Source organism: Nyctereutes procyonoides, unplaced genomic scaffold, assembly GCF_905146905.1.
Source record: "Nyctereutes procyonoides isolate TBG_1078 unplaced genomic scaffold, NYPRO_anot_genome, whole genome shotgun sequence".
In the NCBI taxonomy this organism is placed as follows: domain Eukaryota; kingdom Metazoa; phylum Chordata; class Mammalia; order Carnivora; family Canidae; genus Nyctereutes; species Nyctereutes procyonoides.
Window position 1 is genome coordinate 83260303 of NW_026575140.1, and position 11690 is coordinate 83271992.

General features: G+C 37.4%; 1 non-coding gene across 1 annotated transcript; it reads left to right on the plus strand.

Moving 5' to 3' along the window:
* The first annotated feature begins 10814 nt into the window (after nt 1-10814).
* On the plus strand, nt 10815-10917 carry LOC129497967 (U6 spliceosomal RNA). Its single transcript, XR_008662016.1, has one exon. It is a non-coding gene; the product is annotated as a U6 spliceosomal RNA (small nuclear RNA).
* The last annotated feature ends 773 nt before the right edge of the window (nt 10918-11690 follow it).

The window sequence follows — 11690 nt, forward strand, 5'->3', positions numbered from 1 at the left end:
GGGATCTTGAGAACCCAAGAGGTACTGGCTTTCTGGCTTTCAGAGCTATGTGTTTTAGGAACCAATCCTCAAACATAGGGGACTTTGCTTTCCTTCTTTTTTTTTTTAATTTTTTATTTATTTATGATAGGCACACAGTGTGAGAGAGAGAGAGAAGCAGAGACATAGGCAGAGGGAGAAGCAGGCCTCATTCAGGGAGCCTGATGCCGGACTTGATCCCCGGACTCCGGGATCACACCCTGGGCCGAAGGCAGACGCTAAACAGCTGAGCAACCCAGGGATCCGGGACTTTGCTTTCAACCCTACCTCTTTGACAGGAACCATTTCACATTTTTGTGTCTATTAATTACAACATATGACTTCCAGTACAAAATTCATAGTAGTGCTTAGTATCCTTTTGGTTGTAAATAATAGGAAATCTCCCCCAAACTGGCTTATGTATAAAGCAAATTTATTGTTCAAATTAGTATAATCCAAAAATAGCACTGGATTATATTATGCAAAAGATAAGGCAGATTGACAGTCTTTTACTTTGTGTTTTAGGGGTTTTGCACTTGGAACAGTCTTCTTGGAGATATATAAATATCTCAACTTCTTCATTTTCTTCATTTTTGTCAAAGGTTACTTTTTCAGTGGGACCTTACCTAAGCATAAACATTTCCTGTCATTTTTTTTAATTCGAGTTTTGGTATAATCCGTAGATCATAAATTTGCCCTTTTTAAGATACAATTAAATAATTTTTGTTATATTCACAAGTAGATGCAGCCATCACCACGGTCTATTTTGAATATTTCATTACTTCAAAAAAGAAGTTCTGTGCCCTCTAAATATCACTCTCTTATCTGCCTTTCCCCCACTCCAGCCTGAAGCAACTGTGAATTTACTTTCTGAGTCTACAGATTTCCCTGCTCTGGATTTTCATAAGAATGAGATCATATAGTGCATGGTCCTTTGTGACTGGCTTTTTGCACTTAGCATAATGTATTCAAGTTTCATTTTTATTCTAGTCATCCTAGGGGTAACTCCTTGTGGTTTTGATTTGCATTTTCCTGATAACTAATGATACTGAACATCTTTTTTATGTGTTTATTGCATATGCTTATTGATCATTTGTGTATCTTAGGAGAAATCACTACTTAGATTCTTTATCCATGTTTTAATTGAGTTAACTGTCTTCTTAGTATCATTAGAGATTTCTATATTTTTAGATACAAGTCTCTAATCAGGCATATGATCTGCAAATATTTTCTCCCATCCTGCATATTGTCTTTCTATTTTCTGGGTGGTGCCCTTTGAGGTGTAAATCTGGTTTTGAACAAGTCCAATTAATCTATTTTTGCTGTTGTTGTTGTTGCCTATGCTTATGGTGTCATACTTGAGAAATTTTTGCAAATTCAAGGTCATGAAGATTTATCCCTAAGCTTTCTTCCAGGAGTTGTATAAAAGTTTTTGCTCTTACACTTAATAATGTGAATAACACATAATATGTAATTTTTATTATAATTTTCTATATAGTGTAAATAAAGGTCCAACTGCATTCTTTTGCTTGCGCTTATCCAGTTATCTCAGGACCATTTGTTGAAAACACTATTCATTCAATATTGAACAGTATTGCTATCTTTATTGAAAATCAATTGACCATAGATATGTGGTTTTGTATCTGGACTCCCAGTTTTATACACACACACACACACACACACACACACACACACACCCTTCTTCCAGTACCACACTGTCTGGATTACTGTTGATCTATATGAATTTTGATCAGGATATCTGAGTCTTCTCAATTTATTCTCCTTTTTCATAATTGTTTTGGATTTTTTGCATCCTTGTAATTCAGCATAGATTTTAGAATCAGCTTGTCAATTTCTACAAAGAAGTGAGCTGGGATTATTGTAATTGTGTTAAATCTGAAAATCAGTTTAAGGAGTATTGCCATCATGGCAACATTAAGACTTCCAACATATGAGCGTGAGATGTCTTCGTATTTATTTAGATGTCTTTAACTTCTTTAAACAATATATTATAGTTTTCCAGAATATAAATTTAATACTTTTTTAATTAAATTCATTCCTAAGTATTTATTCATTTTGATGCTGTTAATGGAATCAATTTCTTCATTTATTTAATCTTCTTGTTCAAAGCAAGTACATAACAAAGCAATTGATTTTTGTATACTGACCTTATAACCTGCAACCCTGCCGAACACATTCATTAATTCTAATATTTGGTGGATTCCTAAGATTTTCCATACAAAATATCAGGCCATCTGTGAATAGAAATAGTTTTATTTATTTTAAAATTTGAAATAATTATTTATTTTTCTTGCCTAATTTCTCTGGATGGAACTTGTCTTGTTCCCATTCTGAAGGATAAATCAACCAGTCTTTCACCATTAAATGTTTGCTGTGGGTTTTTTATTGATGCTCTTTAGCAGGTTGAGGAAGATTTCCCATATTCTTACTTCCTTTACTGTTTTTATCATGAAAGAGCTTTAGATTTTGTCAAATATTTTTTCTGCATCTACTGAGATAATGTGAATTCTGTTTCTTGTTCGATTAATAAGAAATATTACATGAATAGATTTTTCAGATGAAAATCAATTTGCATCACAAAGATAAATCCCATTTGGTCACGGTGAATAATTCTTTTTATATGAGGCTGGATTAAGTTTACAAATATTTTGTTTAGAATGTTTGCCTCCATATTCATAAGAGATATTGTTCTGTAGTTTTGTTTTCTTGTGATGTCTTTGGTTTTGTTATAAGAGTAATAGAATAAGTTGCAAAATCTTTCCATGTCTTTGATCTTTTGGAAGTGTTTGTAAAGAATTGGAATTAATTCTTCTTTTAAAGTTTGGTAGAATTAATGGCAAAGCTATCTATAATAGGGCTTTATTTGTGGGCAGTTTTTGTTTTGTTTTGTCTCATCTCTTCCCTTGTTATAGGCCTATTCAGATTGTTTATTTTTTCTTGAGTTGGTTTTGGTAGTTTTTGTCTTTATAAGAAGTTGTCTATTTCATCCAATTTATCTAATATATTGGTATACAATCATTTATAATATTTTTATTTTTTTTTAAATTTATTTATGTTAGTCACAGAGAGAGAGAGAGAGAGGCAGAGACACAGGCAGAGGGAGAAGCAGGCTCCATGCAGGGAGCCCGATGTGGGATTCGATCCCCGGTCTCCAGGATCACGCCCTGGGCCAAACAAAGGCAGGCGCCAAACCGCTGCGCCACCCAGGGATCCCTCATTTATAATATTTTTGTAATCCTTTTAATTTTTCTTAGGTTAGTAGTTATGTCTCCCTTCATTTCCAATTTTAATAATTTGAATCTTTTTTTTAGATCAAATTAAGTAAACTTTTGTCGATTTTGTTGAGCTTTTAAAAAAAAACAGCCTTTGATTTTATTGATTTTCCCCATCATTTTTCAGTTCTTTTTAAAGATTAATTTTTGCTTTAATCTTTATTTTTCCTTCTTTCTCTTGCTTTATATTTAGTTTGCTATTCTATATGAAAGGTTAGATTATTGACTTGAGATCCTTCATCAGTTTCAATATAATCATTTACAGGCATAACTGCTGCTTTATTTTGCATTTAGTGAATATTTTCTAATGTAGTATTTTAATTCAATTAATGATCTTTTTCAATAGATTTTTGTATTTTCTTTAGTGGTTGTCCTAAAGTCTACTATATATGTCTTAAATTATGAAAATCATCTTAAAATATATACCAACTTAATTCTAGTAATATGCTGATATACCTATATATCTCTATTGTACCTTCTTCCTTTTTGTTACATTATATATATCCCATCTATTAATATTACAAACCCAGCAATTGTTATACATTGTTTGTTATAATCACTACCATCTGTCATCATTTCCTAGTCTATTACAATTTTTCTCCCAGACACTTCCTTTGTATTATTATTGGCAAATACACTGCACATATTTTAGATTTCTTAGCCTGATTTTTTTTAAGATTTATTTATTCATGAGAGAGAGAGAGAGAGACACAGGAAGAGGGAGAAGCTGGCTCCATGCAGGGAGCCTGACGTGGGACTCGATCCCGGCTCTCCAGGATCACACCCTGGACTGCAGGGGGCACTAAACCGCTGCACCACCGGGGCTGCCCTATATTACATTTCTATGTAATGTGTACATACATTACATGTACATAGACATATAGACATGTGCATGCATAGACATGTATATTACATGTACATAGACATACAGTCCATGTATACTTTATAAGCCTAAGAATATATTATATACATATGTTATACAATTGCATTTCCAATCAGTTTAGAGAAAAAGAGTATTTTTAGTGTTTTTAAAATTACATGAATGCTTTCAATTGTCTGTTTACTGCTGCTTTTGTTTATTTCTGTGTATTTGAATTACCATAGGGGGTTACTTGCTTTTAGCTGAAAGAAATTAACCTTTAGTATTTGTTGTAAGGTAGATCTGTTAGCATCAAGTTCTCTCAGTCTTTCTTATATGGAAAGTGTTTATTTCTCTTTCATTTTTAACAATAGTTTTGCTGCTTATAGAATTCTTCATTTATAACTTTTTTCTTTGAGTGCTTTAAATATTCTATCCCACTGTTCTTTCTCCGTTGTTTTAGCTGAGAAGTTAGCTATTAATCTTGAGATTCCCTCATAAGTATTTTTTTCCTTGCTACTTTCAAAATATTCTCCTTATCTTTGACTCAGAACTTTTTTTTAAAAGATTTATTTATATATTCATGATAGACTGAGAGGGAGGGAGAGAGAGAGAAGCAGGCTCCATGCCAGGAACCCAACTCGGGACTCGATCCCGGGTCTCCAGGACCCCGCCCCGGCCTAAAGGCAGGGGCTAAACCGCTGAGTCACCCAGGGATCCCTGAACTTTTTTTTTTTTTAATTATGATGTATATGGTTATGGATCTTAACTTCATTTTTGCTTCCTGGATGTGATATAAATGTTTTTAAATAAATTTAGGGAGTTTTCAGCTATCATTTTTTCAAGTATTTTTAATTCTTTCTCTCTCTCTCTCTGCTAGCCTTCTGGAACTCCCATTATGTGTATGTTGATGCACTTAATAGTGTCCCCCAATTCTGTAACGTTTTGAGGCTCATTTTTCTTTATTCCTCTGTTTCTCATTGTTCTTCAGCTCTCATAATCTCTATCAATCTATCTTTAAGTTTGCTAATTCTTTCTTCTGCCAGTTTAAATCTACCATTCAGCCCCTCTAATAATTTTTTTTTTTAGTTCAGCTACCATGCTTTTAAACTACAGAGTTTCTATTTGGTGCTTTAATAATTTCTATTTCTTAATTGATATTATTTATTTGATGTGGCATTTTCTTTTAGCTTCCTTAAATTCTTTAATTTTGCTTTCCCTTAGTTCTGTGAACACATTTATAATTGCTACTTTAAAATTTTTCCTGTTAAATCTAGTATCTAAAAAAAAAATCTAATATCTGATGGCTCATAAGTTTCTATTGCCTGCTTTTATAATAAGTGATGTTTGGGTCATATTTTATTATTTCTTTGCACATCTCATGATTTGTGATTTTTTTGTTAGAAAATATTTTAGATGATTTATTGTACCAACTTCGAATTCTCCCTTCCTCAAGCTTGTTTCTGTTTAGTTCCTGCCTGAATTATTTCAGTAAGGTTTACTCCCTCATCCCCACAGTGTTAAGACTCTGATATTATGTCTCAGTGAGGTACATTTTTGGTTACTCTCATAGTCACTGTGGGATAACAGTGGTACTGCTAGGTTTCTCTTAAACTCTTTCCCTGCCCAAACTGTGCCATTAAACATCACCAATTGCCTACTAATTCGACTGTTTTCAACATTTCCCTATGATATATATTGTTCTTTAAATTAACCCAAATAAATTGTGACTCCTCTGAAGGAATATTTTTTGAGGTGATATTTGTTCTGACTCCAGCTGTCTTATTCACAATTTCTCTCATGTAAACTAGCCATACTATAGTCTAAACTCAATCTTCATTAGATTCATGAATCTCCTTCCAATTTTTCTTTTGCCACAATTGTCACTGTTCTTGAAGGTGTCAGTAGAATTACACTGTTCTATGTTGTGTTGCAAATGCAATCAATTCCTTTAGGGAAAAAAAATCAAGAAGTACTTGTTTTATGGCCTGATTCTTCTTCTAGACAAAATCTCTGAGCCGAGGTTCTGGACCTGGGGGTAAAGATTATGGCAGTCATTTCTCTGGGTGACATTCTCACTCTAGGCTCTGAATAGTTAGTGGAGAGAGGTTAGTAGCCTGCTGGTATTCTCATCTTGCCTCCCCTGGCATGCCTCCACTGACTCAAAAATGGGAAGGACCATCCGGGCCCCAGTATCATCATTATGCCATGCCCAGTGTTGAACCTCTATTCTATTAGTGAGGATTCATCAGAAGAAAGGAGCCCTACCTCTCATTCACACTCCCCAAGGACCCAGCCTCAACAACAGGTAGCAGCAAATGAGAAATGCTGACATTGTCCTTCCTCAAGGAATGAAGCCCTCTGGCTGGGAGCTGGGTAAAGAAGGAATGGTGCATTCTTGGCTGCAATAATCTGGAGTAGAGTCTCTGCCTTACTGGGTAGGCAGATGAGAGAGAAGGAGTAGTCTTGGTTCAAAGTAACAGATGCTTGCCTTTCTTAAAGTATTTCCTTAGACTTTCTTAAATAAATGTGTTTTTTTAATTTCTTTTTTCTTTTTTCCTTTATTTCTTTTAGAATAAATAACAGAAGCCTTAAGTGGTTGTTTTTTTATAATTTTCACAATTTTCACTGGGTTATGGAATAGTGGAACTCCTAATGTGGGGCTGGAAATCGATTTTCATTTTATTATCTTATCTCATTAATTTTACTTACCACTATTATACTATTTATAAATATATATATATATACATATATTTAGCACCTAAATATGCTACATATGTTCTAATATTTTGAATAGTATAATTTATTTTGCTTATTATGTGTCTATCACCCTCAGACACCAAAATATAAGCTCCATGAGCCTCAAATTAAAAACCTAGTCTCAGAAAACTTCCTGAGACTCAAGAGAAGGCTTGCATCCATGAAACAAAAACAGAATACAATAAAACAAGAAATATTGAAGAATAATAAAAAGCTCTTAAAAATTCAATACACAAAATCAAAACTTAAAATTATCTTGAAAAGGAGGGAGGGGCAAGATGGCGGAAGAGCAGGGTCCCCAAATCACCTGTCCCCACCAAATTACCTAGATAACCTTCAAATCATCCTGAAAATCTACGAATTCGGCCTGAGATTTAAAGAGAGACCAGCTGGAATGCTACAGTGAGAAGAGTTCACGCTTCTATCAAGGTAGGAAGACGGGGAAAAAGAAATAAAGGAACAAAAGGCCTCCGAGGGGGAGGGGCCCCGCGAGGAGCCGGGCTGAGGCCGGGGCGAGTGTCCCCAGGACAGGAGAGCCCCGTCCCGGAGGAGCAGGAGCTGCACCAACCTTCCCGGGCGGGCGGAAAGGGGCTCGCAGGGAGTTGGAGCAGGACCCAGGAGAGCGGGGATGCCCTCAGGCTCCCGGGGACACTAACAGACACCTGCGAGCGCAGGAGAGTGCGCCGAGCTCCCTAAGGGCTGCAGCGCGCACGGCGGGACCGACCGGAGCAGCTCGGAGGGGCTCGGGAGCGGCTCCAGGGAGGGAGCTGCAGGGCGGGAGCGCGAATCCAACAGCGCAGGCCCCGGAGCACAGGGCGCCGGGACACAGCCCAGGATCCGGCCTCCCCCGGGACAGGCAGAGGCCGGGAGGGCCCGAGACAGCGAGGACGCTCCTGCCCCGAGCTGAGCAGATCAGCGGCCCCGCCCCGGAGCCTCCAGGCCCTGCGGACGGAGAGCCGAGAGCCCCGAGCCCCATAGTTCCTGCGGAGGCTGAATCCAGGCTTCCAGAGTTGCCATAGCAACTGCTGCTGTTCCTCCTGGGGCCTGGCGGGGTAAACAACCCCCGCAGAGCCCTGCAGCAGGCAGGGGCAGAGCAGCTCCCCCAAGTGCTAACACCTGAAAATCAACGCAACAGGCCCCTCCCCCAGAAGACCAGCTAGAGGGGCCAGTGATACTCCCCCGTGTTCCAATACAACTTGTTTCTGGCCACTCTGCACTGAGCAAAATGACTAGAAGGAAAACCTCAACTCAAAAGAAAGAATCAGAAACAGCCCTCTCTCCCACAGAGTTACAAAATCTGGATTACACTTCAATGTCAGAAAGCCAATTCAGAAGCACTATTCTACAGCTACTGGTGGCTCTAGAAAAAAGCATTAAGGCCTCACGAGACTTCATGACTGCAGAATTTAGATCCAATCAGGCAGAAATTAAAAATCAATTGAATGAGATGCAATCCAAACTAGAAGTCCTAACGACGAGGGTTAACGAGGTGGAAGAACGAGTGAGTGACATAGAAGACAAGTTAATGGCAAAGAGGGAAACTGAGGAAAAAAGAGATAAACAATTGAAGGACCATGAAGACAGATTAAGGCAAATAAACGACAGCCTGAGGCAGAAAAACCTACGTTTAATTGGGGTTCCCGAGGGCGCCGAAAGGGACAGAGGGCCAGAATATGTATTTGAACAAATCCTAGCTGAAAACTTTCCCAATCTGGGAAGGGAAACAGGCATTCAGATCCAGGAAATAGAGAGATCCCCCCCTAAAATCAATAAAAACCGTTCAACACCTCGACATCTAATAGTGAAGCTTGCAAATTCCAAAGATAAAGAGAAGATCCTTAAAGCAGCAAGAGACAAGAAGTCCCTGACTTTCATGGGGAGGAATATTAGGGTAACAGCAGACCTCTCCACAGAGACGTGGCAGGCCAGAAAGGGCTGGCAGGATATATTCAGGGTCCTAAATGAGAAGAACATGCAACCAAGAATACTTTATCCAGCAAGGCTCTCATTCAAAATGGAAGGAGAGATAAAGAGCTTCCAAGACAGGCAGGAACTGAAAGAATATGTGACCTCCAAACCAGCTCTGCAAGAAATTTTAAGGGGGACTCTTAAAACTCCCCTTTAAGAAGAAGTTCAAGTAACTCTGAACGTGAATGGGCTTAATGACCCCATCAAAAGGCGCAGAGTTTCAGACTGGATAAAAAAACAGGACCCATCTATTTGCTGTCTACAAGAGACTCATTTTAGACAGAAGGACACCTACAACCTGAAAATAAAAGGTTGGAGAACCATTTACCATTCAAATGGTTCTCAAAATATACCCTAAAAACTACAGAACACTTCTGAAAGAAATTGAGGAAGACACAAAGAGATGGAAAAATATTCCATGCTCATGGATTGGCAGAATTAATATTGTGAAAATGTCAATGTTACCCAGGGCAATTTACACGTATAATGCAATCCCTATCAAAATACCATGGACTTTCTTCAGAGACTTAGAACAAATTATTTTAAGATTTGTGTGGAATCAGAAAAGACCCCAAACAGCCAGGGGAATTTTAAAAAAAGAAAACCATATCTGGGGGCATCGCAATGCCAGATTTCAGGTTGTACTACAAAGCTGTGTTCATCAAGGCAGTGTGGTACTGGCACAAAAACAGACATATAGATCAATGGAACAGAACAGAGAACCCAGAAGTGGACCCTGAACTTTATGCTCAACTAATATGCGATAAAGGAGGAAAGACGATCCACTAGAAGAAAGACAGTCTCTTCAATAAATGGTGCTGGGAAAATTGGACATCCACATGCAGAAGAATGAAACTGGACCACTCTCTTGCACCATACACAAAGATAAACTCAAAATAGATGAAAGATCTAAATGTGAGACAAGATTCCATCAAAATCCCAGAGGAGAACTCAGGCAACACCCTTTTTGAACTTGGCCACAGTAACCGGAGAAGGACAAACGGTGTATGTTCTCATTCATTTGGGGAATATGAATAATAGCGAAAGGGAATATAAGGGAAGGGAGAAGAAATGTGTGAGAAATATCAGAAAGGGAGACAGAACATAAAGACTTCTAACTCTGGGAAATGAACTAGGGGTGGTGGAGGGGGAGGAGGGTGGGGGGTGGGGGTGAATGGGTGACGGGCACTGGGGGGTACACTTGACGGGATGAGCACTGGGTGTTATTCTGTATGTTGGTAAATTGAACACCAATAAAAATTAATTTATAAAAAAAAATTATCTTGAAAACATTAGTTCAAAAAGATATATGCTCTCCAGTGTTTATTTCAACAGTATTTATAATAGCCAAGATATGGAAACAACCCAAGTGTCCATCAATAGATGAATGAATAGATAGGGGGCACCTGGATGGCTCAGTGGTTCAGTGTCTGTCTTTGGTTAAGGTCATGATCCTGGGGTGTCTGAGTGACTCAGTCAGTTAAGCATCTGACTTTTGATTTCAGTTCAAGTCATAATCTCATGGTCATGAGATCAAGCACCATATACAGCTCCATGCTGGGCATGGAGCCTGCTTAAGATTCTCTTTTTCTGCTCCTTCCCCTGCTCCCTTAGAAAGAAGGAAAGAAGAAAGAGAGAAAGAGAAAGAAAGAAAGAAAGAAAGAAAAAAGAAAGAAAGAAAGAAAGAAAGAAAGAAAGAAAGAAAGAAAGAGAAAAGAAAGAGAGAGAAAGAAAGAAAAGAAAGAGAGAGAAAGAAAGAAGAAAGAAGAAAGAAAGAAAGAAAGAAAGAAAGAAAGAAAGAAAAGAGAGAGAAAGAAAGAAAGAAAGAAAGAAGAAAGAAAGAAAGAAAAGAAAGAAAGAAAGAAAGAAAGAAAGAAAGAAAGAAAGAAAGAAAGAAATCCAAACCAATGTACATCATGCTCACTTGGCAGCACATACACTAAAATTGGAATGACACAGAGATTAGCATGGCCCCTGCATTAAAATGACATACAAACCAATGTACACCATCATAAAACTTCATTATATCAAGGATAAAAAGAAGTTCTAAAATCTTACAGAGAGAGGAAATATATGCAGAAAAATATTCACAGCCTTAAATCACAAATGAAATATCATCAGACTTCTCAATAGCACTATTGGAAGTTGAATGGCATTAGAACAGGCCTTCAAGATTTTGAGTGAAATTGGTTTTAGACTAAAATTATATAACTACTAACCTAACACATGTGAGGGGGAAAAGAACAATATCTTCACATATAAATAAATCTAAAAACAAATGAGTGAACTAACTAAATAAATAAAATTTCCATTCCTACTTTTTTGGAAAGGTTTCTGGAAATGTGTCCCAACAAAACAAAAAATGATATTAAGAAAGTGAATGAATGTGTTCATCTGATAAAAAAGAACAGTAAGAGAGAGTCCAAAAATGATAAAAATCACACTGGTGCAGTTAAGCGTCTGACTCTTGGTTTCTGCTTAGGTCCTGATCTCAGGATCATGAGATCAAGCCCCAAGTCAGTCTCCATGCTCAGCAGGGAGTTTGCTTGAGATTCTCCTGCCATTTACACACACACACACTCTCTCAAATAAATGATAAATAAATAAATAATCTTAAAAACAAAAACATGTTACCAGTATGACAGCTGTGCTATGAGAAAAAAACAGTCTAAATTGTAAAAGGAGGATTGTAATTTCTCTGAGGGAAGTCTTTAGGAGGAAATTGGAGTTGCAACATTTTCAGGTAAGATTGACCATGTGGAAAGTTTTATAAAATTATGATAAACAGAAAA